This window comes from Chiloscyllium plagiosum, unplaced genomic scaffold (genome assembly GCF_037043375.1).
Source record: "Chiloscyllium plagiosum isolate Xiang-an unplaced genomic scaffold, Cpla_swu_hap1 HiC_scaffold_35, whole genome shotgun sequence".
Lineage (NCBI taxonomy): Eukaryota > Metazoa > Chordata > Chondrichthyes > Orectolobiformes > Hemiscylliidae > Chiloscyllium > Chiloscyllium plagiosum.
Genome location: NW_028270173.1, coordinates 53,657,316 through 53,682,901, shown reverse-complemented (window position 1 = coordinate 53,682,901; position 25,586 = coordinate 53,657,316). Strand labels below are relative to the sequence as shown.

At 45.4% G+C, this 25,586-nt stretch overlaps 1 pseudogene across 1 annotated transcript in view; it reads left to right on the top strand.

The window, feature by feature from the left end:
* Nucleotides 1–25,586, top strand: part of LOC148140908 (class I histocompatibility antigen, F10 alpha chain-like) — a 205,817-nt pseudogene extending 180,231 nt beyond the window's left edge. Inside the window, exons 3-7 of the transcript XR_015752987.1 lie at nucleotides 13,263–13,538; nucleotides 13,655–13,933; nucleotides 23,365–23,472; nucleotides 23,863–23,895; nucleotides 25,014–25,586. The product of XR_015752987.1 is annotated as a class I histocompatibility antigen, F10 alpha chain-like (transcript). The remainder of the gene's footprint in view (nucleotides 1–13,262; nucleotides 13,539–13,654; nucleotides 13,934–23,364; nucleotides 23,473–23,862; nucleotides 23,896–25,013) is intronic.

The window sequence follows — 25,586 nt, the reverse complement described above, 5'->3', positions numbered from 1 at the left end:
TTGGATCGTCTCATTGGGTCAACGTTCGCAAGACAATAAATTGAAACTTGATTATGTTTTAGTATCCTGGGGCATAATTTAAACTGATTGGTTAAATTCAAATTGCTGTCAAAACAGCAATCGCACAGCTAATTGATGCATGCTTCAATTTCAGAATTGCCTGTAATATGCATCTGCTTATTAACTCGGTCTCTGTTTTAAAAGTTAAGCTTAGATAAGCACTTTATCTCTTAAAGGGACCACGCATTATTTCCTCTTATCATTTTAACAAACAAATTCCATTTCACTTCAGGAGTACTCTACACAACTTCATAATAATATATTAGTAATTATTTCTGATACCGGCACTTGGAATTCAGAAGATCTGCCTAATTTTGTCCAAAGGCCTGAAGGCACAGGACCAGAACTAGATCATCCAGCTCATTAGTTCCTGCTCCATGATTTGATTAAATCGTGGCTGATCTGATAATCTTACAGCTGCATTTTCCTTCCTGACCCTGACTGATTAAAATCTGTCTGTCTCAGCCTTGAAAATGCTTAATAAACAAGCCTTGAAAGCCCAATGTGGTACAGAATTCCAGAAATTCATCCCCCCAAAAAACACTCCTTAAATAGCTAACCCCTTACTCTGGGTTTAAGCTCTCTTCTCTTCAACTCTTCTACAAAGAGAAATAACCTTTTCCCATCTCCCCGTCTAATTTCTAAAAACATTCTGGTGATCTGAATACTGACTGATGCCAGTGCCATTCCTGAAGGACATTCTTCATTTGGCCAAGCACTGTCAGTCTGGAGATTTCCTGACTGCTTTCTGAGATCTTCCCCGGCCATGGCATACAGGGGACATTTTGTGACCCACATTGTGGACAGGTACCTGGAGGCCCTACTGAGCAGGGTGATGCAGAGGAGGGGTGTCCTCTTTCCTCAGGACCACAGAGAATGCTATGGGAATAGATCCTGCCAGTCTGCCCTGACATTGCCAGTCAGGTCAGTGCAGTGTCGGCTGATTGGAGGAATGTCCAGCAGTGTAGGAAGGGGATCAGTGACAATGTCCACTCAGACAGTGTGGGGGTCACCATTTCACTCCAACACCTCACATTCACTCGATCTCTGTAACTGGACCCAGCTCCCACCAAGGCTAAATTGCTCATTCCTGAAGAAGGGCATGTGCCCGAAACGTCAAATCTTCTGTTCCCTAGATGCTGCCTGACCTGCTGTGCTGTTCCAGCAATAAAGTTTCAGCTAAATTCCACCCACCCTCACTTTTGCATGCAACATCTTCCCCCAGTCGTTCCCACCGACCCCAACGTCAGAAACCCTGAATGCTCCCTCTGCGCTGCCTGCTCAGTGCTTGGGACAACTGCCCGCTTGCCCCCACCTGCACCAGCACCAAGAGCTGTACAACCCCCTTCTTTCTCCTTTAATAACTCCCTTTCTCCCATCCCCAGGGTAAAACGCCCACTGTCGGGCAGGAAGAACCGAGACAGGCAGTGGCCTGTCTGACATTCAGTTCCTCACCCTTCATGAGGAAAGTATCTGACGGACTGAGTATACTTCACAGGGAAATCAGGAAGGCAGAAAGGGGACATGAGGAAGCTTTGGCAAACGGGGTTAATGACAATCTAAAGGGGTTCTGGAAATACATGAAGGAGAAAAGGAGAGAACAGAGTCCCTCAAAGATCAGCAAGGACACCTATGTGTGGAACCACATGAGATGGGGGAGATACTAAATGAGTTGTATCAGTGTTTATTGTGAGGAAGGATATGGAAGATCGGGGACATGAGGAAATAAGTCGTGACAACTTGAAAAATGTTCATATTACATCCTTCTGACAGCAGGGAGACCAGAATTGCACACAGAATTTCATAAGTAGGCTCACCAATGTCCTGTACAGCCACAATAGGACCTCCCAGCTCATGTACTCAATACTCTGACCAACACGGCGAACATACCAAATGCCTTCTTCACTATCCTATAAACTTGCAACCCCACATTTGAGGAACTATGAACCAGTACTCCAAGGTCTCTTTGTTCAGAATCACTCCTCAGACCTTACCATGAAGTGTATAAGTCCTGCCCTTTCCAAAATCAGCACCTCGCATTTATGTAAACCAAGCTCCATCTGCCAGTCCTCACCCCACTGGCCCATCTGATCAAGACCCCATTGTACTCTGAGGTCACCTTCTTCACTGTCCACTCCACCAAAACTGTTGGGGTCATCTGCAAACTTACTAACCACACCCTGCGATGTTCTCTTACCATTTTGGGAATACTCGACACATCCCTATTTCCTGACAAAGGGGGTAACCTCCCATTTTCCACATCCCATTCCTTTTCCTCCTGATTTTCCTCAGATATTGCATTCCCAGTCATGGTTGCCATGTAATCATTGTTTCCGTCATTTAGGTCATTCCAAAGCCTTCAGTTGAGCCTTCCGTTGTTTACCTCATTGTGAGTGTTACACACATCCAAGTGGGGACACCTGAACTTGCTCTTTTTGACACCATTCCATTTCCCAAGCACACTGGATGCTCCACTTTCTTTCCTCGGCCTTCTAGACTTCCTCATGGCTTTTTAACTCACTGTCACCAACTTTACTTCCTTCAGTTTGGTTCCCATCCATCTGAACTCATCTCATCAGCATCAGCAAATCTCCACATAGGCATTTCACTTCCAGTCCCAGTAGGGTGTAACCAAGTGGTAGTGTCCCTACGCTAGACCGCGAGGCCTGGTTCCAGTCCTACCTGCTCCAGAGGTGTGGAACAACATTCATTAGGAAAATGGGTAAAATAAAACAAAAGTTCCCCTTGACAAGTCTCACCTGCCCCAGGATTAGATTGAATTCCTCGGAAGTCTCATGCCGTCCCTCAGCATTGCTTCTCTCACCATGGATTGAAACAACTGATCCTCCTGTTCTTATACTCACTTCTTACTTTGGATTGTTTCATGTCCTATTCTTTAATCAGCCGAAACCTCATGCTACAACGATCACCGTCCTTTAAACATTCCCTGCTAACTTGGTGCCTCCCTCATTCCTGAGAACAAAGTCTCACAGTGTCTCCTCTCTGACTGAACTGGAAGCAAGTCAGAGTCATAGAGTCACAGAGATATACAGCATGGAAACAGACCCTTCGGTCCAACCCGTCCATACTGACCAGATATCCCAACCCAATCTAGGCCCACCTGCCAGCACCCGGCCCATATCCCTCCAAACCCTTCCTAAACATATACCCGTCCAAATGCCTTTTACATGTTTTAATTGTACCAGTCTCCACCACTTCCTCTGGCAGCTCATTCCATACACATACCACCCTCTGCGTGGGTCTCTTTTATATCTTTCCCCTTTCGCCCTAAACCTATGCCCTCTAGTTCTGGACTCCCCGACCCCAGGGAAAAGACCTTGGGTATTTACCCTATCCATGCCCCTCATGATTTTGTAAACCTCTATAAGGTCACCCCTCAGCCTCCAACACTCCCTGGAAACATCCTTTTAAATCTTTTCTGAACCCTTTCAAGTTTCACAACATCCTTCCGATAGGAAGGAGACCAGAATTGCAGACAATATTCCAAGAGTGGCCTAACCAATGTTCTGTACAGCCGCAATATGACCTCCCAACTTCTGTACTCAATAAGGAGAAAGTGAGGTCTGCAGATGCTGGAGATCAGAGATGGAAATGTGTTGCTGGAAAAGCGCAGCAGGTCAGGCAGCATCGAGGGAACAGGAGAATCCACGTTTCGGGCATTAGCCCTTCTTCAGAAATGAGGACAGTTTGTCCAGCAGGCTAAGATAAAAGATAGGGAGGAGGGACTTGGGGGAGGGGCGTCGGAAATGTGATAGGTGGAAAGAGGTCAAGGTGAGGGTGATAGGTCAGACTGGGGTGGGGGCGGAGAGGTCGGGAAGAAGATTGCAGGTTAGGAAGGCGGTGCTGAATTTGATGGATTTGACTGAGACAGGCTGGGGGGAGGGGAAATGAGAAAACTGGTGAAATCCGAGTTCATCCCTTGTGGTTGGAGGGTTCCTAGCCGGAAGATGAGGCGTTCTTCCTCCAACCGTCGTTTTGCTGTGGTCTGACGATGGAGGAGTCCAAAGACCTGCATATCCTTGGTGGAGTGGGAGGGGGAATTGAAATGTTGAGCTACAGGGTGGTTGGGTTGGTTGGTCCGGGTGTCCCAGAGGTGTTCTCTGAAACGCTCCGCAAGTAGGCGGCCTGTCTCCCCAATATAGAGGAGGCCACATCGGGTGCAGAGGATGCAATAGATGATATGTGTGGAGGTACAGGTGAATCTGTGGCGGATATGAAAGTTTCCTTTGGGGCCTTGGAGGGAGGTGAGGGGGGAGGTGTGGGCGCAAGTCTTGCACCTCCTGCGGTTGCAGGGGAAGGTGCCGGGAGTGGAGGTTGGGTTGGTGGGGGGTGTGGATCTGACGAGGGAGTCACGGAGGGAGTGGTCTTTACGGAATGCTGATAGGGGAGGGGAGGGAAATATATCCTTGGTGGTGGGGTCCGTTTGGAGGTGGCGGAAATGACGGCGGATGATGCGCTGTACATGGAGACTGGTGGGGTGGTAGGTGAGGACCAGTGGGGTTCTGTCCTGGTGGCGGTTGGAGGGGCGGGGTTCGAGGGCGGAGGAGCGGGAAGTGGAGGAGATGCGGTGGAGGGCATCGTCGACCACGTCGGGGGGGAAATTGCGGTCCTTGAAGAAGGAGGCCATCTGGGTTGTGCGTTTTTGGAACTGGTCCTCCTGGGAGCAGATGCGGCGGAGTCGAAGGAATTGGGAGAATGGGATGGCGTTTTTACAGGGGGCAGGGTGGGAGGAGGTGTAGTCCAGGTAGCTGTGGGAGTCGGTCGGTTTGTAGTAGATGCCCGTGTTGATTCGGTCGCCTGAGATAGAAATAGAAAGGTCGAGGAAGGGGAGGGAGGAATCTGAGACTGTCCAGGTGAATTTGAGGTCAGGGTGGAAGGTGTTGGTGAAGTGGATGAACTGTTCAACCTCCTCGTGGGAGCACGAGGCGGCGCCGATACAGTCATCAATGTAGCGGAGGAAAACCCTCCTTCGACTGACTGAACTGGTCCTCACCCTGAACAACTTTTCTTTCCAATCCTCCCACTTTCTCCAAACAAAAGGAGTAGCCATGGGCACCCGCATGGGCCCCAGCTATGCCTGCCTCTTCGTAGGATATGTGGAACAGTCCATCTTCCGCAACTACACTGGCCCCACCCCCCATCTTTTCCTCCGCTACATCGATGACTGTATCGGCGCCGCCTCGTGCTCCCACGAGGAGGTTGAACAGTTCATCCACTTCACCAACACCTTCCACCCCGACCTCAAATTCACCTGGACAGTCTCAGATTCCTCCCTCCCCTTCCTAGACCTTTCTATTTCTATCTCAGGCGACCGAATCAACACGGACATCTACTACAAACCGACCGACTCCCACAGCTACCTGGACTACACCTCCTCCCACCCTGCCCCCTGTAAAAACGCCATCCCATTCTCCCAATTCCTTCGACTCCGCCGGATCTGCTCCCAGGAGGACCAGTTCCAAAAACGCACAACCCAGATGGCCTCCTTCTTCAAGGACCGCAATTTCCCCCCTGACGTGGTCGACGATGCCCTCCACCGCATCTCCTCCACTTCCCGCTCCTCCGCCCTCGAACCCCGCCCCTCCAACCGCCACCAGGACAGAACCCCACTGGTCCTCACCTACCACCCCACCAGTCTCCATGTACAGCGCATCATCCGCCGTCATTTCCGCCACCTCCAAACGGACCCCACCACCAAGGATATATTTCCCTCCCCTCCCCTATCAGCATTCCGTAAAGACCACTCCCTTCGTGACTCCCTCGTCAGATCCACACCCCCCACCAACCCAACCTCCACTCCCGGCACCTTCCCCTGCAACCGCAGGAGGTGCAAGACTTGCGCCCATACCTCCCCCCTCACCTCCCTCCAAGGCCCCAAAGGAAACTTCCATATCCGCCACAGATTCACCTGTACCTCCACACATATCATCTATTGCATCCTCTGCACCCGATGTGGCCTCCTCTATATTGGGGAGACAGGCCGCCTACTTGCGGAGCGTTTCAGAGAACACCTCTGGGACACCCGGACCAACCAACCCAACCACCCTGTAGCTCAACATTTCAATTCCCCCTCCCACTCCACCAAGGATATGCAGGTCTTTGGACTCCTCCATCGTCAGACCACAACAAAACGACGGTTGGAGGAAGAACGCCTCATCTTCCGGCTAGGAACCCTCCAACCACAAGGGATGAACTCGGATTTCACCAGTTTTCTCATTTCCCCTCCCCCCAGCCTGTCTCAGTCAAATCCATCAAATTCAGCACCGCCTTCCTAACCTGCAATCTTCTTCCCGACCTCTCCGCCCCCACCCCAGTCTGACCTATCACCCTCACCTTGACCTCTTTCCACCTATCACATTTCCGACGCCCCTCCCCCAAGTCCCTCCTCCCTATCTTTTATCTTAGCCTGCTGGACAAACTGTCCTCATTCCTGAAGAAGGGCTAATGCCCGAAACGTCGATTCTCCTGTTCCCTCGATGCTGCCTGACCTGCTGCGCTTTTCCAGCAACACATTTCCATTTCTGTACTCAATACTCTGACCAATAAAGGCAAGCATTCTAAACACCTTATTCACTACCCTATCTACCTGTGACTGTACTTTCAAGGAGCTATGAACCTGCACTCCAAGGTCTCTTTGTTCAGCAACACTCCCGAGGACCTTACCAATAAGTGTATAAATCCTGCTAAGGTTTGCTTTCCCAACCTGCAGCACCTCACATTTATCTGAATTAAACTCCATCTGCCACTGCTCAGCCCATTGGCCCGTCTGGTCAAGATCCCATTGTAATTCGGGGTAACCCTCTTCGCTGTCCATTACACCTCCAATTTTGGTGTCATCTGCAAACTTACTAACTGTACCTCTTAAACTCACATCCAAATCATTTATATAAATCATTTATATGAAACGTAGTGGGCCCAATCCTTGTGGCACTCCACTGGTCACAGGCCTCCAGTCTGAAAAACTACCCTCCACCACCACCCTCTGTCTTCTACCTTTGAGCCAGTTCTGTATCCAAATGGCTAGTTCTCCCTGTATTCCATGAGATCTAACTTTGCTAATCAGTCTTCCATGGGGAACCTTGTCGAATGCCTTACTGAAGTCCACATAGATCACGTCTACATCTCTGCTCTCATCAATCCTCTTTGTTACTTCTTCAAAAAACTCAATCATGTTTTGAGACATGATTCCCATGTACAAAGCCATGTTGACTATCCCTAATCAGTCCTTGCCTTTCCAAATATATGTACATCCTGTCCCTCAGGATTCCCTCCAACAACTTGCCCACCACCGAGGTCAGGCTCACTGGCCTATAGTTCCCTGGCTTGTCCTTATCACCCTTCTTAAACAGTGGCACCATGTCAGCCTACCTCTCGTCTTCCGGCACCTCACCTGTGACTATCGATGATACAAATATCTCAGCAAGAGGCCCAGCAATCACTTCCCTAGCTTCCCACAGAGTTCTAGGGTACACCTGATCAGGTCCTGGGGAGTTATCCACTTTTATGCGTTTCAAGACATCCAGCACTTCCTCCTCTGCAATATGGACACTTTTCAAGATGTCACCATCTATTTCCCTACATTCTGTATCTTCCATGTCCTTTACCACAGTAAATACTGATGCGAAATATTCGTTTAGTGTCTCCCCCATCTCCTGCAGCTCCACACATGGGAGAAAATCTCCTTCAGCACACTCTCACACTCCTGGGCTTTACTATTCTGTATACTCCTGATATTCCCGTTTGACTTAGTTCCTAATTTTGTTTGTTTAAATACCTTTCCCCCCTGTCCCACACTTCATATCATAGAAAACGAGAGACGCTTTATGGCTGATTTCTTTACCCAGCCGTCTATACGGTGGGGACTATCCCCTCCCAAGGACACAGGGGAGTGGTGCACGGACACACTGACAGCCAATGTTTGGAGCATGCCCAGTGCGAGCAGTATACACACATCAGCACATCTTGTTCCCTGTCTGATCTTCCTTTGTGTGATCGGCCCAGACCAGGTCTAATATTGATCATTAAACCCATCACACACACTCTCATCCTCACTGACTGAATACTGATGGGATGGGAGAGATCTCCAGAGTCTCCATAAGGTGTAAGGATGGAGGGGAGTGTGGGAATGAGGATTTCTGACACAGTCTCCATCCCCTCACACTTGTTGTGTTCTCATTCTCTGAGAATGGATTATTCCCCATCCTAATGGACATTTATTTTGTTTCTGCAGGTTCCCCAAGTGGGACCTACACAACAGCTCCCAGTGAGTGACTGAGGGGACAGAGTGTTGGGAATGGTGGGAGAGGGATCGGAAGGTGGAGAATTAAACTCCCTGGAAATTACTCAGTAGTGGAATCCTCAACATCCAGATCCTCAGCCTGCAGTTGTTCCTTCTTTCGTCCTTGCTCTTCAATCTCTCTTCCTCAATCATTTTTCATCCACTTGCTCACTGTCCAGGTCTCTCAGCATCCTCCCCTCAGCCGCAGCCCTCCCCACCCTCTCCCTCACCATGTTCTGGTGTATGTGAGGTGTGACAGTGCTGTGCCTTTAAGGGATGTGTTTTGTCCTGTTTCTCTTGCAGAGGGGTGTTGTCACACTGGGACCTAAATGTCTCATTCAGACAAGCAGGTGGTGAACAGCTTTGAATCATGAGTGGGTGGGGTCGGGCTGCGTGGGGTGGGTTTGGTGAAGTCTTTGCTGGCTGCTGGAGCTGAAAACCTGAATTCTCTGCTGCTGGAGTGAAACCTTCGACAGAGAGGCTTCCTTTCAGGAATCAACATGGGCAAATGTTTATTTGGGTGTTTCCTACAATTGAGCTGGAGAGAGATAGCATGTGAGAATAATAACTTCTGCTGAATTTCATTTGTCAAGAGTTTAAGGGATGCTTTTAAGTATATCAATAGGATTAAAGTTATGCCTTTCTATTGTATTTTAACTGCACTGTAAAAATAAAGTGTGTTTTGTTTAAAGACTAGTGATGGGCCAATCAAATCACATCTGGAACACAGCACTTTGACTTGCCTTTCAATAAATATAAAAGTTAGGGTCGAGGCAATTTCCATCATATACTTAGTGAGGGAACTGGTGTGATCTGTAATAAATCGGGACGTCTGGTCTGGGATCAGAACCACCAACTCCAGGTTGGGTTCAGGAGGATTGTCCTCAAAGGCAGCAAATGGGGAGGGTTGGTATTCTCTTTTGGTGTGTTGCAATCAGTTGGTTTGAATAGGGGTGTGTTGTATAATAATGGCTGTTCTCAGAGGTTAAACGTTTCTGGGCTGCGGGGTAAGTAGTCACTTGGGGTGGATTGCAGATGGTGAATAATGGAAAGCTTTTGGAGTTGGCAGATCAGCTACAGTTACCTGCAGATGTGAGGAAAGTGGGAGATAACGGCACTGAGAGCTCTGCATTTCTGGCAAATGTAGGTGCTCTCAGAATCGTTGGAAATGGCTAAACTTCAATTGCACATGAAGGATCTAATAATAGAGGCAACAGTAAAGGAGAGAGAGAATTGCAGTAGAACAAAGAGCAAAAGAATTAGAACAGCTTGAATATGAAAAGGAAATGAAACAGTTTGCTTTACAATTGCAAGCAGAACAAAGAGAGAAAAAGAATATTGTCTTTTATAACTGATGACTGAAAATGTAAAATACTATGATCAACATATTTAAACTCTGTTGTCTTTACTAATGCTGACTGGTTTATAGAGTCATAGAGTCATACAGCACGGAAACAGACCCTTCAGTCCAACCCGTCCATGCTGACCAGATATCCCAACCCAATCTAGTCCCGCCTGCCAGCACCCGGCCCATATCCCTCCAAACCCTTCCTATTCATATACCCATCCAAATGCATCTTAAATGTTGTAATTGTACCAGCCTCCACCACTTCCTCTGGCAGCTCATTCCAGGCTTGATGTGAATTTGTATTATTTTCTATCATTATTTGGAGATAGAATACAGTTGTGTTGTTTAATCATTGTGTATGAATGCCAAAAGGAAATCAATAACTAACTGTTGAAATAAATAGAAACTGTACCAGTCTTCTGTGTAATACAGACAGGTAAAACATAATTTGAACATTTGTACAGGGCTATTCAAACAGATTTATTAGCATTTTACAGGTCTTATGTTTTCTCCAAATTAGTTTGCAGATTATAAATGATGTCACGAGTGACCAATAAGTGGACAATATGTGACCTGTGACAACGTTATCTTGTTAACCTCGGAAATCATTATGCAAAACAATCTGACAGCAATTATTCAAAATTCCAATTCCAGTCAACAAATCCTAAATGGCTACAATTAGTTAAACATTCTATAAGATTTACAGTCAATTTTCTGTGTCCTCTTACTGAAACGGAATGAATTTTATTCAGTTGACAGTAAAATAGCTTATTTCATCCAGTTTATTTTGATCTTTGCAAACAATTGAATTCCTGAATAAAGCAGTGCAGAGTCAGGCTTGTGGTTTTGGGTGAGTCAAAAATGATCAACTAACAACTATAATAACTCTTTTCTTTATTCAGACTGTTTAATTGGCCAGTTTAATTTTTTACTAAATATAGTAATTGGTTTCCTCTGTGGGCAGTATCTACATAGACAGAAAATCTGATCATTGAAATGATGTTTAAAAATATTTAATGAACCAACTTTGATTCTACAGGTATTGAACAAGAATCTTACCAAAGGTCCTCACTAAATATAATGTTCTCCACCAAAATGTGCTGAGGGGCTCGGGTGAGGATTGAAAACATTGGAGGGCAGAGGAGGTGGAAGCCATAGCATTTGCAAGGGAGTGAAGGAGTGCAGGTTTAGAAAATCAGCAAATACAATCAATAAAGTTGAAAGTTAGGAATATGAGGATAAGGAAAGGAGATGAAGGAGCAGCGGTCGAAAGCTGGTGCTTCCAAATATACATGTTGGACGATAACCTGGTGTTGTGCAATCTTTTAGAATGGGTTGCAGGTTTCAGAGGGTCCCAGACTATGGGCCACAAAATCTTCTTGATGGAGCAACACCACCACCTGCTGCCTAACAACGGGACTTCATGTGTTTGTTCATCTCCTGCATTACCGGCGGTGGACAGTTGGTGGTGGTATTGTCCATCTTCCACCATCCAAACCCACACAATGGAGTTAATGTACTTCTTTCAAGCCACCGCGCTACCATCGTTGATTATGATGCATCTCTCTAAACACAATTTGTCAAATAAAAAACTTTTCTGTTCTCCAGACATGATCCTGAACTTCCAGTCACATTGTTTTAATTGTCCCAATCTCACTACAACTTCGATTTGAACAAATCAGACTTACAAATGCCACAGGGACATGTAATAGGACAGCAAATTGTTGCAGATATTGGAAACCTGAAATATAAATTCAAAATTCTGGAAATCCCCAGCGGGTCAAGCAGTATCTGTAATGAGAAAAAGAGAGTCAAGGCTTCAGGTTCAAGACCTACACCAATCCTGAAGAAGTGTCTTTCTTCTCCCTGCACAGATACTGAGAGACTTGCTGAGCATTGTCAACACTTGCCATTTTCTCCTGGAGCAAAACAACCTCTTTGTCCATCCTGCAAAAAGCCATCAGAGCTCCTCATTCTCCAACAGCAAGAAACCCACAGGCAGCTGCTTGGGGTCTCGTTTAGCACAACTTTAAACTTTAATTTTATATCATGTTAATGTATGAAGTAAACATTCACAGCTTTCTCAGCAATCAAACTAGACAAAGCAATCCATTGATAGCTTGTTACAAATTGAATATTTGACAAAAATAACCAATGAAATGTGTGAAGGTGCAGAGCGAACTAAAACTCTTTCTTGTCTTTTTGCTTAAGAAGCAGAGCTGGAAGGGGACAGCCTGAGGCTCAGATCTGGGTCATCAGGGAGGGGGAGGAGATTCAATAAGGAGTTGGGTTTAAGTAACACTGAGTTTACATTCTCCTCTGGTGGTGCACTCTCTGAGCTGCTGTAGATGGAATTCATACAAAAGAAGGTGTAGGAAGTGGGTTTCCCTCCCAACTGGGTTTTCTTCCCCTCCTGGTCCAGGGTTCACACAGCGGGTCACACACCAACAGTCCCCTACTCCCACATTATACCATTGTGAAGGAGAAGGTTGATTTGGGAGATGGTTGACTCAGACCCTCACACCAGCCAGAAACAGTCCATTGTTAATTTTCATGAAATAGTGTACATGTGGTCAGGTCAAGTGCAAATGAAAAAAATAGTTTTGGTAATTTATTGGAAATGTATTTAATAAGAGCACTCTAAGTGTATCACAGAAATATAATACTTCTCACCACTGGGTGACATGGTGGCTCAGTGGTTAGCATTGATGCCTCACAGCACCAGGGTCCCAGGTTCGATTCCTGTCTGTGTGGAGTTTGCACGTTCTGCCCGTGTCTGTGTGGGTTTCCTCCAGGTGCTCCCGGTTTCCTCCCACAGTCTAAAGATGTGCAAGTTAGGTGAATTGGCCATGCTAAATTGCCCATAGTGCCAGGTGCATTAGTCAGAGGGAAATGGGTCTGGGTGGCTTACTCTTTGGAGGGTCAGTGTGGACTGGTTGGGCCAAAGGGCCTGTTTCAACACTGTAGGGAATCTAATCTAATCAAAACACAGAAAGTGAGGAATAAAGAAATATAAAGAGCTAATAAAGAAATTAATTGGATAAGGATCATTCCTATTATTCATGAACTACATACTATTGGTAGTTCAGATATTTCCCAATCAGTAATCATATAACCGTGAATCGAGAACAGGAGGGACATAAAAGAGAAAGATTTGAATGGTCACAGTCCATTTGTGGAGGCTGACAGGGTGGTAACAGACAGATATTGACTGCATTCCCCCAGAATGCAGCCTGTGATTGAAATAAATGACATCACGGACTAGAACAATCACTCCAGGACAGTGGGAATGTGAACGCTGGAAGTTTGACCCGGATCAGAGAGCCCGTTCCTTATCTGCTCCAGGTTGAGGGGTGAGGCAGCCACTGGAGAAAGGGGCAGTGCTGCCTGAGTCTGGGACCCTCTGACAGCACAGGCCCTGGGGATTAGCATCGTGTGTAACCCCCTCACCCTGGGCCTGATACGAGATCCCCAATCTGCTTTGATCAGACTGCATTTCTCAGTTTCAGTTCACAATTAATCACTGATGATTGATCCCTGTTTGGTCACTGACAGGAATTCACACTCTCCAATGGATGCATTCTGTTGAGGTCAGTGATGATGGCTCTGTGAAGAGATCAATGAGATTTGGATTCAATGGAAAGGATTATATCAGTTTAGACCCAGACAGAATGAGATGGATCGCAACCAATCACTTTGCAGTGATGACGAAAGAGGAATGGGATTCCGATGAATCCTGGAACAACTACTGGGAAACACAGCTGCATGGAATCTTTGTTGAGCATTTAAAGAGATATCTGGAAGCTGGAAAGGAATATTTCAGAAGGAAAAGTATGTATTTCAGTTTTGCTCCATGTTCTGATCTAACCTCACTGATCTATGAAACCGCTCTCCCATTCCATTCAGTGTCTGTCTGTTGTTTGTGTTTTCACTCTTTCCCATCACAGTTCAGCCTGAAGTGTTCATCTCCAGGAGGGAGCCCAATCGTCAGGACAAGCCGCTCACTCTCTCCTGCCTGGTCACTGGGTTTTATCCTGTAGACATCGAGGTGACCTGGCTAAGGAATGGAGAGGTCATGTCTGAGACCCAATCCTCGGGGGTTCGACCGAACCACGATGGGACCCATCAGATCCAGAAAGAGATTGAGATCAATGCTGGGGATGAGGATCAATACTCCTGTCACATTGAACACAGCAGCCTGGCAGAGGCCCAGCTCTATCAGTGGGGTAAGGGACTGGAGTGTGTGTGTGTCTGTGTGTGTGTCTGTGTGTGTGTGTGTGTGTGTGTGTGTGTCTGTGTGTGTGTCTGTGTGTGTCTGTGTGTGTGTGTGTCTGTGTGTGTGTGTGTGTGTGTCTGTGTGTGTGTGTGTGTGTCTGTGTGTGTCTGTGTGTGTGTGTGTGTCTGTGTGTGTGTGTGTCTGTGTGTGTGTCTGTGTGTGTGTGTGTGTCTGTGTGTGTGTGTGTGTGTGTCCTGTCTGTTCCACCATTCATTGAGGTTGCTCTGATCTGTCCCTCACTCCCTTTACCCATTCCTGCTCCATGTCTTTTGCTGCTCTTCCCCAACAAAACCCTCCTGATCTCAGGCTGGAAATATTCAATTGATCCTCAGCACTTACAGCAATTTGGTTAGAAAACTCCAGATTTCCATTAGCATCAATAGGAGGCCTCTGATTGGGCCGTTAACCTGATCCAATTAGGGAGTCCTGACTGACATTAAAAAAAGTATGAGTGTCAGAGGTATTGAGGGTCTGGCAGCTGAATCTGAATTAGGTACTACTAAAGTCTAGGACTGTTCTTGTGTAAATAAAGGGTGACTTGGTGAGTGAATGCTAGCTTCTGTAGGGTTATTTCAGGGGCAATGGGAGTAAAGCATGATCGTGAAAAAACTTGCTCACAACAGGCACCTTTCAGTGAGGGAAGCATTTGGTACATCATGCCTTTGTTTGGGAAACTTGACTCGTTCGATCCTGCCATCGAGGACTGGGCCCAGTGTGTGAAAATAATGTGGCCTATTTTCTGGGCAAATGGCATTGTGGCAGGTGAAAAGCAATGAGTAATTCTCCTGACAGCTTGTGGAGCTGCAGCTTTTTCTGTTATTAGGATTCTAGCTTTCCCTGTGGCACCAGGTACTAAAACCTTTCAAGCATTGATAGGAATAATGAAGGAATATTATGAGCAAAAGCCTCCTCTAATTCTGAGATGCTATCATTTTTATTTGGCAATTCAAGAACCAGGGAAATCCACACTGGGATATCTGACTAGGTTAAAAAGACTGGCAAAAGTATGTGAAATTGGTTTAACCCTTAATGAGATGCTAAGAGAATGGTATGTGAAATTACTGATGTAACTATGATGTAATTAATGATGTAACTATGATGTAATTAATGATGTAACTATTCAAAAACACCTACTGGCTGAATCCCAACTGCACTTCAAGCAGGTACTACAACTGGCTTTATCATTGGAAAATGCAGCAAGTGGAGCTCATGAGTTACAGGGTATTCCAATAGAATTGGACACCCTCGACAGTCCGACTGAACTGAGAGGACACCACCTGGGTGCATGCAATTGCATAGCCTCACTCAGGACATATCGATCAGAGGGACTTGAGGTTGGCTCATAGTAAAACTCTAAACCAAGCCTCAACAAACAGTTAAAATGTTGATCAGGATCCTGGCCATTAAGGCATTGCAGTTTCTGTCGGTGGGTGGACAGCAAAAGTGTCCTACTCGACTTAAATTGAGCGAGATAAATTATAGCCCCATATCCAGGTGGGTATCCTGAAAAATCCACCTATATCTGGTTTGGAACAGTTAAATTGCATCGCAACATCAAAATCAGAACCAACCAATTTAAATGTCTGGTTAACTGGTCATTCTCTTCTGATGGAGGGCGATCCGAGTGCAGCTGGATCAGTGATCACAGAACCAATCTTTAACAAGATTCACTCTGAACTCCAACCCTTAACTTTGCATAAGATCTTGGCCAGACTGAGAACCTAAACTGAGGAAGCTTCAGAGAATAGGGGTACAACTTCAGTTCCGCTCTTTCACGGAAGGCAGCTGGTTCAGTGACCAGTGATTGTGCTAAAAGCTTCAAATCCAAGCTGAATGGGGAGAAATCAGTTGTGAGAGATTCACCCTGAATGGCTCGATATGTTTCAATTAGAAAATGGCTGCTTGAGTGAAATTCAATTTAATTACCTGTAGGTCATCCAGGAAGATCTAGGGGTTATCAGAGGAGCCAGGCCACCTGGCATGTTGACCAGGAATCAATCCCATGATGCTGTAAGGCCTGCCCAGTGCCATTGGCCTTACAGGCAAAAGTCAAGGCAGAAATTAAAAGGCTGGAAAGTGACGGAATTATCAAACCAGTCCAGTTTGTGGAATAGGCAGCAGTGATTGGAATGGTTCTGAAGCCCACTGGGTCGGTTTGCCTTTGTGGGGATTTTAAACAAAGTGTAAACTGCTTTTGACAGCAGAATAGATAACCAGCCCCTCAGGATTTGTGCACAATGTTGGTGCAGGATGGGAGTTCTCCTTCACAAAGCTGGACATGAGCCACGCTTTCTTGCAATTGTGATTAGACCAGGTTCCCAGACATATGCTCCAATTAATATCCATCAGGGATTGTACCAAGATACAAGACTGCCATTTGAGGTATTGTCAGCCTGTTTGATCTTTCAGTGGACAATAGAGAACATCTTGTATGGTCTACCCCAGGTCGCCATTTACTTAGATGGTAAATTAGCCAATAACAGGGAAAACTAATAAGGAGCAGTCAGAGAACTGGATATAGTCCGAAGGTGGTTTTCCAAGGCAGGCATTGGAAGGGAAAAAAGGCATAAAAAGGGAAAAATGGATATGCCAAATGATCTACTTGGGATACAGATTCGACAACTCTGGGTTACACTTGTTGGAAGATAAAGTGAGGGAGATCAAAGGTGCTCTGATTCCTACGTCTGTCCAGGAACTTACATCATACCTTGGGCTGGTAAATTATTGTGGAAAGTTTGTACATAACCTGGCCTCCGTCCTGGCAACGTAACATCAACTCGTGACAGAAAAGATCAGCCTGGGAAATGGTTGCAAACATAAGACCGAGCTTTCAATGAAGGAACGATACAACTGTCATCCTCGAAGGATTGGCACTCTATGATCCCAAGAAAGATCTAGTATTGACATGTGATGTTTTCCCGCACAGCATTGGAGTTGTATTAGCTCATGGTGGCTCAGTGGAGAGGAACACCCAAGAGCATATACATCCAGGACTTTGGCCAATGCAGCACGTAAATACACCCAGATACAGAAGGAAGGATTGATGGTCATATCTGGAGTCAGGACATTCCACCAATACCTTTACGAATTAAAATTTGTGATAATCATGGACTACTTGGTGTGCTTAAAGAAGACAAGACAGGGCCACCCTGTAATTTTGGGCCACCATCAGTGGTGGGTTCTAATACTAAGTGCTTACAATCGCAAGCCAGAACACCGCCTGGGAGGCTGAGTAGCGAATGTGGATGCATTGAACTGCCTACCATTAGCAAATATACCACTGGGTAGCACCCCCAATGGAAAAGTCTATAATGGTATTAAACTTTCTGGACAAGCTCCTAATCAGAGCTGACTATCAGGCTTTGGACACAGAAAGATCCAATCCCTTCAAAACGGAAATAACTTGTATTTATGAGGGAAACCAAAAGGCAGTTGATATCCATTGAATTGAAAAATTTTTGGACCCAGAGATACCAGCTCACGGCAGAGGATGGAATATTGTTAGAACTTGTTAGAGAAAGCGTGATTATCCTGAGTAAAGGCCGCTGCCAAACTCCAGCTGAACTCCACCAGGGATCTCTAAAATGAAATGCACGGGGAGACATCGCATGTCAACACTAGATCTTCCTTGGGCTCACAGAGTGCCAATCCTTACACAATGACAGTTGTTTCATGACTTCATTGAAATCTCGGGCTTATGTTTGCAAGGAAGTTAAAGTGTTCAGCCATAGTGCATGTTTAGGGCATTTCAGAGAACATCTCTGACACACACACACACACACACACACACCACCCTGTGGCTGAACACTTTAACTCCCCCTCTCACTCTGCCAAGGTCATGCAAGTCCCTGGGCCTCCTCCACTGCCTAACCACCCGATGCCTGGAGGAAGAACGCCTCATCTTCCACCTTGGGTCCCTCCAACCACACAGGATCTTTGTGGATTTCACCAGTTTCCTCATTTTCCCTCCCCATATCTTAATCCCAGAAGCAACCTTCCAACTCAGCACCGCCCTCTTGAACTGTCCCACCTATCCATATTTCTTCCCACATATCCACTCTGCCCTCCTCTTCAATCTATCATCTTTGCCCCCACCTTCATCTACTTATTGCATTCCCAGCTTCCTTCCCCTCACCCAACCTCCCCTCCCATTTATCTTGGGCCATAAGCCTCATTCCTGATGAAGAGCTTACTCTCAAAACGTTTATTCTCCTGCACCTCAGATGCTGCCTGACTGGCTGTGCTTTTCCAGTGCCACATTCTTCGACCCTGACCAATGAAGGCAAGGTGCCATACGCCTTCTTTACCACCCTCTCTACTTGGGTGGTCACTTTCAGGGAGCTATAGACTTGAACCTCAAGATCCTTCTGTCTATCAATGCTGTTCAGAGTCCTGCCATTAACTGTATCCTTTTCCTTAACGTGTGATCTCCCAAAGCACAGCACCTCACAATTACCTGGATTAAACTCCATCTACCATTTTCCCGCCCATATCTGCAACTGATTTATATAAATGATAAAAAGCAATGGAGCCAGCACCGATCCTTGTGGCACACCACTGGTCACAGGCTTCCGGTCCAAAAAGCAACCCTCTTGGACCAACCTTTGTTTCCCACCTTGAAGCCAAGTTTTATATTCAGTTAGCTAGCTTCCTCTGGGTCCCATGTGATCTAACCTGACTAACCAGTCTACATGCAGAACTTGGTCAAACACTTTGCTGAAGTCCATATGGACATCATCCACCCCTCTACCTTCACCAATCTTATTTGTTATTTCTTCAAAAAACTCAGTCAAGTTACAGAGACACAATTTCCCATGCACAAAGCCACGTTGACTATCCCTAATCAGTCCTTGCTTTCCAAATGCATATAAGTCCTATTCCTCAGAATCTCCTCCAACTATGTACGCACCACTGACGTATGGCTCATTGGTCTATAGTTCCCTGGCTTTTCATGACAGCCTTTCTTAAATAGTGGCACCACATTAGCCACCCTCCCGTCTTCTGGCACCTCTCCCTTGGCTATTGATGATCCAAACATCTGAGCGAGGTACGCAGCAATCTCTTCCCTAGCTTCCCACAGAATTCTGGGTAACACCTGATCAGGTCCTGGGGATTTATCTACCATTATACATTTTAATCTTCAGCACCTCCTCTTCTGTAATGTGCACTGTTTTCAAGACATTACTATTTATTTTCCCAAGTTCCCTTGCTTCCATGCCCTTCTCCATGATACGCACTGACACAAAATATGTGATTAGTATCTGACTCATCTCTTATGGTTCCACACATAGACAGCCACATTGATCTTTAAGGTGCCCTATTCTCTAACTATTTACTCTTTTGCCAAAACGTACTTTTAGAGTCTCTTTGGATTCTCCTTAATTGCATTTGCTAAAGCTGTCTCATGTCCCCTTTTTTGTCCTCCTGATTTCCCTCTTAAGGATACTCCGACTGCCCTTATACATTTCTTGGGATTTACCCAATCCCTGCTGTCTATACCTGTCTATGCCTCTTTCTTTTTCTTGACCAGAACCTCAATTTCTCAAGCATTCCCTACATCTACCAGCCTTGTCCTTCTATTATCATGCCGTGGTCAAACCCCTCTGTTACGTAAAAAGAATAACAATTTATTTTCCTAACTCTAATAGTGAACATTAAACCAAAAAAAATTCACATGTCCATATCCCTCCTCCCCGCCCCCCCGCTTCTCTTAATTTCTTCCGATCTGACCCCAACTCTACAAAAAAAAGCTATTCCAATAACACACTTATTAAACATTACATTAACTTAATCTCAAGACCACTTACTCTCTATCTTCTTCGGTGTCTTCAGTCTTCCCTCTGCTGATCTCCCTGGGGTTGTCTTCTTTCTTTGTTACTGCGAGGATGTTTCACATGCAAAGGTACCTTTGATAGACACTGTTTCTAATTTCTTTGAGAGCAGGATGTCAGATGGGCAGTTGCTCCGCGGATTGATGGCAGTTGCTTTCTGATAAATTTTCAAAACTCCCATGTTTTATAGCTTCCATGACACACTAAATTCTCATAATTTGATTGGTTTCCAGGTGTCAAAACAATAAACTCAAACTCAATTGGGTTTTTAGTATCCTCGGCACAATTTAAACTGATCAGTTAAATTCGAGTTGTTGTCAAAACAGCAAGCAAACCTCAGGGTAGACAGGCAGGAGGCTGGAAGAACACAGAGGGCCAGGCAGCATCAGGAGGTGGAGAAACCAACATTTCAGGTGTAACCCTTCTTCAGGTCGGGGGCTGGGTGCAAAGGGAGCTGCAGGTAACTATTTAACAGCCAGTTGCTGCATGTATCTATTTTGGAACAGCTCGTCTCCCAGTCTTTCCATTCAGGCAGCTGAGCCTGCACTTGACGTTTACTTCAAACTTCAGAAAACACTTTCTATTTTAAAGTGAACAGACAGGCTTTTGACTTTGTAACACTTCACACTAACAGGAACATACTGTCTCTGGACCCTCATTATCTTTAGGGCACCTCATTATCTTTAAAGGCCTCCCACTTCCCATTCATCCCTTTACCTGCAAATAGCCTCCCTCCAATCACCTTTTGCACGTTCCTGTCTGATACTGTCCAAATTAGCCTTACTCCAATTTAGAACTTTAACTTTTTGATCAGTTCTATCCTTTTCCATCACTACTTTAAAACTAATAGAATTATGATCACTTGCACCACAATGCTCCCCCCCCGGACACCTCATTCCCTTGCCCTACAATTTTTCCCAACAGAAGTTCAAGTATTACTCCTTCTCCAGTTGGTACATCCACATATTGAAGAAGAATGTTTTCTTGGACATACTTAACAACTTCCTTCCAATCCAAGCCTTTCACACAATGACAGCCCTAGTCTATGTTTGGAAATTAAAGTCTACTGTTACCATCCGAATATTCTTACAGATATGAGATCTCCTTACACATTTGGTTTTCAATTTCCTGCTGCCTACTGGGGGCTATAATTCAATCTCAACCAGGTGATCATCTCCTCCTTATTTCTCAGTTCCACCCATATAACTTCACTGGTCAATCTCCCAATATATGCCTCCCTAAGTACAGCTGTAATGTTATCCTGAACCAAAATCTTGTCCTCCTCTCTTGCCCCTCCCCCCCTTTCTATCCTTCCTGCAGCATCTATACCTTGGAACATTGAGATACCAGTCCAGTCCATCCCTGAGCTATGTCTCTGTAATAGCGGTGATACCCTAGTCCCATGTTCCCAACCATGCCCTAAGTTCATCTGCCTTACCTGACTGACCTCTTACATTGAAGTAAATGCAGTTTATCATTCTGACCTTGGTCACTGCCAAGCTCTTACCTGTTTTGACTATTTGAGCTGTTCCCCTTACCTGCTGTACCAGCCTCAGCCCTTTCTCTTTACTCACTGTTACTTTGATTTGAGCCATCCCCTTACTAGTTTAAAGCCTCTGCAGTCGCACGATAAAGCCTCCCAGGTAGCACAAGTAACAGACCACAATTTACAAACCAGAAATTTTGTCATATTTTTAAAATGGGATGAGATTCTTCAGGTAAGGACAGCTTCATACCACCCAACATTGAATGGCCTGGCAGAAAAAGCAGTCCAAACTTTAAAGGCTGGCTTGAAAAACAGCCTACCCTCTTGATAGTTACCAAGGTATCATGGTTCTTATTTGATTATGGGATTACCCCACATGCAACAGCAGAGTTGGGACCGGCAGAGTTGCTAATGGGTAGAAGACTCTCCACCAGGTTGAATCTGATCTTCCCAGACCTGTGGGAGTCGGGTGTAATGGCCTCAGGAACACCAATGCTGGACACAAGTCTCCATCAAACAAGAGAAACTGTTTGATGCAGGGAATTAAGGATCAGACCAGACTCCTGCAATATATTTTAAGAAGGCAGCCTGGAGCCTAACTTTATCTTATTTTAAAGGCAAATGTAAAGTGCTGTGTTCCAGATGCAATTCGATTGGTCACACTACACAGCTTTAGGCAAAACACACTTTATCGATCACTAGAGCTAAAATATAACTAAAGAAAGTGGAATTTAGAATACCACAAATCTCAGAAAAATTAACAAATCAATAGATACAGTACCGATTACTAATTAATGATTCAATGTAGTAACATCCCATAAACACACCCCTTGGCAAAGTTCAGAAAATAGATTTGTCTCACAGGTAACTGCAGCAAGCCAGAAGGAAAATCTTCAAGAGAAAGCTCAGAGAGAGGAGCAGCAAGGGGACATTTACTGTCATTCCAAGCCTGTTGAGACTCCAACAGTAACTGATGCTGAATCACAAAGCTAAAAAACTACAAACTAGAAATCTAGGTCCGAGAGCTGGCCACACCCATCTAGGCTGCTTCTATTGTTCCTGCTTTAAAAAAACCCAAGGCCACATAAGCCAGTCACTTCACTGGCTTTCCAACCAGACAACTCGACACCTCTGCCTTACAACCTCTCTTTAAAAAGAAACAGGACAAAATAACCTCTCAAAGTCGCAGTATCATCACAGTAAGGGGAGGAGTTTTGGTGTAAGAATGATGGAAATGGCCCTATATGGGAAAGAGGCATGCTCCATGTGAGATCAGGACCAGTGATATGGAAAGGTCAGGCAGGTGCGATGGTCCTGAACCAGCGCAAGGTCCATTTGAAAATTGTAAATTTGTAAACAATGCAGGAGCAAAACGTACACTGCCCCTTTGAGCAGTCAGAAAGGCTGCCAGAGCCCATGGGTTCCCTATCTCTGTCAAGCATTGTTGAGAGTTTAGAATCTGAGATGGACATGATGGAAGGAGCCAACTCAATGCCTTTGCCACTGGAAGAAGAAAATAAAATCCTGCCAAGGCACTCCTGGCACAAGAGGCGAGCTCCTATGCATTCGATGCTGGCATTATTATCTGCTAAACACGGAAGAAGCTGTCCCAGTGTTAAAACGCCCCAGGATGCTCTCCAAGGAAAATGGCTGGCCTATGTTCTCGGACTCAGAGGGGGAGGGAAGTTGTGATGTAACAAGGCTAGCCAGCAGGACCTCAGAGAATATGAGTTCCCTGATTGATCCAGCCCCAATCAAGGAGCTCTGGCTGACAAATAAAAAGGGAAGTGTCAGAGATGATGACACTCTGCTACCTGACTCTGAAAGAGTCAATCCTAAAGTCAAGGACTGTTCATATACAAATAAAAGGTGACTTGGTGAAGGATACCATCCTCTGTGTAGTTATGACATCGATCCCATCAATGAGATCTGGAGTGCAAAATTTATTGAACCAAGTCCATCAATTCCCAATGGGTGGGTTAAACTAAACTGTCCCCAACCAACACAGACCAAGGATGGATCCAGGAACAGAGATAATCCTGATATTATTCCAATGTGTTTCAGAAATCCCAGAAAACAGTGTGGTACGTTCCCATCTTCTACTTTTGATTGGATTAATCGCTGCAATGGCTACAATATTTGGAATAATCATCTGGAAAAGGCCCTGGAGAGGTAAGATTCAGAGAGTGGGGAATGTAGAACTGAGGGGACTGGGTGAGTGTGGGGGAGTCTCCAGTACTGGGAGTACAGGGCACTGTGGGGAATGGAACTGAATAAACCCCCCCACACACAGATACACACGTATAAACACATCTTGTTCCCTGTTTGATCGTCCTTTGTGTGATTGGACCCGACCAGACACTTCACACACACTTAAATCCTCACTGACTGAATATCAATGGGATGGGAGAGATCTCCAGAATCCCCATAAGGTGTAAGGATGGAGGGAGTGTGGGAATGAGGATTTCTGACACAATCTCCATTTCCTCACACTTGTTGTGTTCTCATTCTCTGAGAATGGATTATTCCCCATCCTAATGGACATTTATTTTGTTTCTGCAGGTTCACCGAGTGGGACCTACACAACAGCTCCCAGTAAGTGACTGAGGGGACAGAGTGTTGGGAATGATGGGAGAGGGATTGGAAGGTGTAGTGTTACATTCTCCTGAATGGGAGTTCTTCATGACTCTCTTATCCTTCATGACCCTCTCATCCCTCTCTTCCCCAACTCCATACCCCCACAACCTCTCCTTCCAATCCTCACCCTCTATTTTCTCATTCCCTACTCTCTCTCCCTCCACTCCTTCACCCTTAATTCCTTCTGCACTGTGCTATGTGAATGTGGTTAGGCAGTGCTGAGGGTGATTGAATCCTGGGTCCAATGAGTGAAAGAGAATATTTCAGAGTATGTAACTTTATATTTCATTCCATTTCAAACATTCTTTTTTATTTTCTCAGCTTTGAACGTATCTATTCCAGCTTCTTCATAATTTCGTCAATGATATGTCAATTTCTGTCTGTAGACTTATTTGGAAATTCTTCACTCTCCTCCTGACCCTGTCCCACCCTCCCAGTCACTGTTAAACCCTGTCAGACTCATTTCACTCCCATCCTGACCCTGTCCTACCCTCCCAGTCACTGTTAAACCCTGTCAGACTCATTTCACTCCCATCCTGACCCTGTCCTACCCTCCCAGTCACTGTTAAACCCTGTCAGACTCATTTCACTCCCATCCTGACCCTGTCCTACCCTCCCAGTCACTGTTAAACCCTGTCAGACTCATTTCACTCCCATCCTGACCCTGTCCTACCCTCCCAGTCACTGTTAAACCCTGTCAGAGTCATTTCACTCCCATCCTGGCCCTGTCTCACTCTCCCAGATACCATTACAACCTGCCAGTCCAAGTTCACTCCCCTCCTGACCCACCCTCCCAGACACTGTTAAACCCTGTCAGACTAATTTCACTCCTCTCCCCATCCTGAAGAGATTGCCTTGTGTCTGTCCATTTCTGACCTTGTGGGTTTCCTGAGCTCCACTACAGGTCATTCCCGGAGCTTCATTTAGGAATAATGGGATCCTCCTGTTCCAGTGTGAACATGGACATCACCGTCCATCCTTCCATATCACAGCAGACACACAGAATTACAGCTCATTGCTCACACCCAGTTGATTCAGGATTGAGATTGACTTTTCCTGAAAATGTGTTTCCACAGATTGAGCAGTGGATCCCAGATCCGCACGTTTGGATCCTGATTCTGCAAGTGAGACCTTCTCAAGTCGTGTTTCCATCCCGTCTCAGAAATGTGAGCAGTGTCACCGTCAGAGGGATCTTCATGGATGGTTCCTCCCTCACACTTTCTCATCTTCACTGTCTTCAGTGGGTCAGTGATTGACCTGAAATGTAGCAATGTCCTGAACTCCCTCTGAGCGAGTTTTTGTATTGTCGGACGTGAATCATTTCTGCACTTTATGCAACGAAATTTTAACTTTTATGTTAAAGTCTCTCTGAATTTTGTAACTGTCTTATTGTTATATTGATATCTCTCTCACTATTTAACTTCTACTCTTCCATTTTTATTCTCATCTATTTTATGCTGAACTGATCTATTTTGCACTTTACGTAAACAGCGTGATCAAATGTGAACTTTTATGTAAACTTCTTTTATTTTATTTGTTCACAATCATGTATTTATGGCAGCAAACATCTGTCATTATTTATCATCAACAATGAACTGCAGATACTGATCATTGCAGTTGCCAATCAATAAATTATTGTTGATCATTGA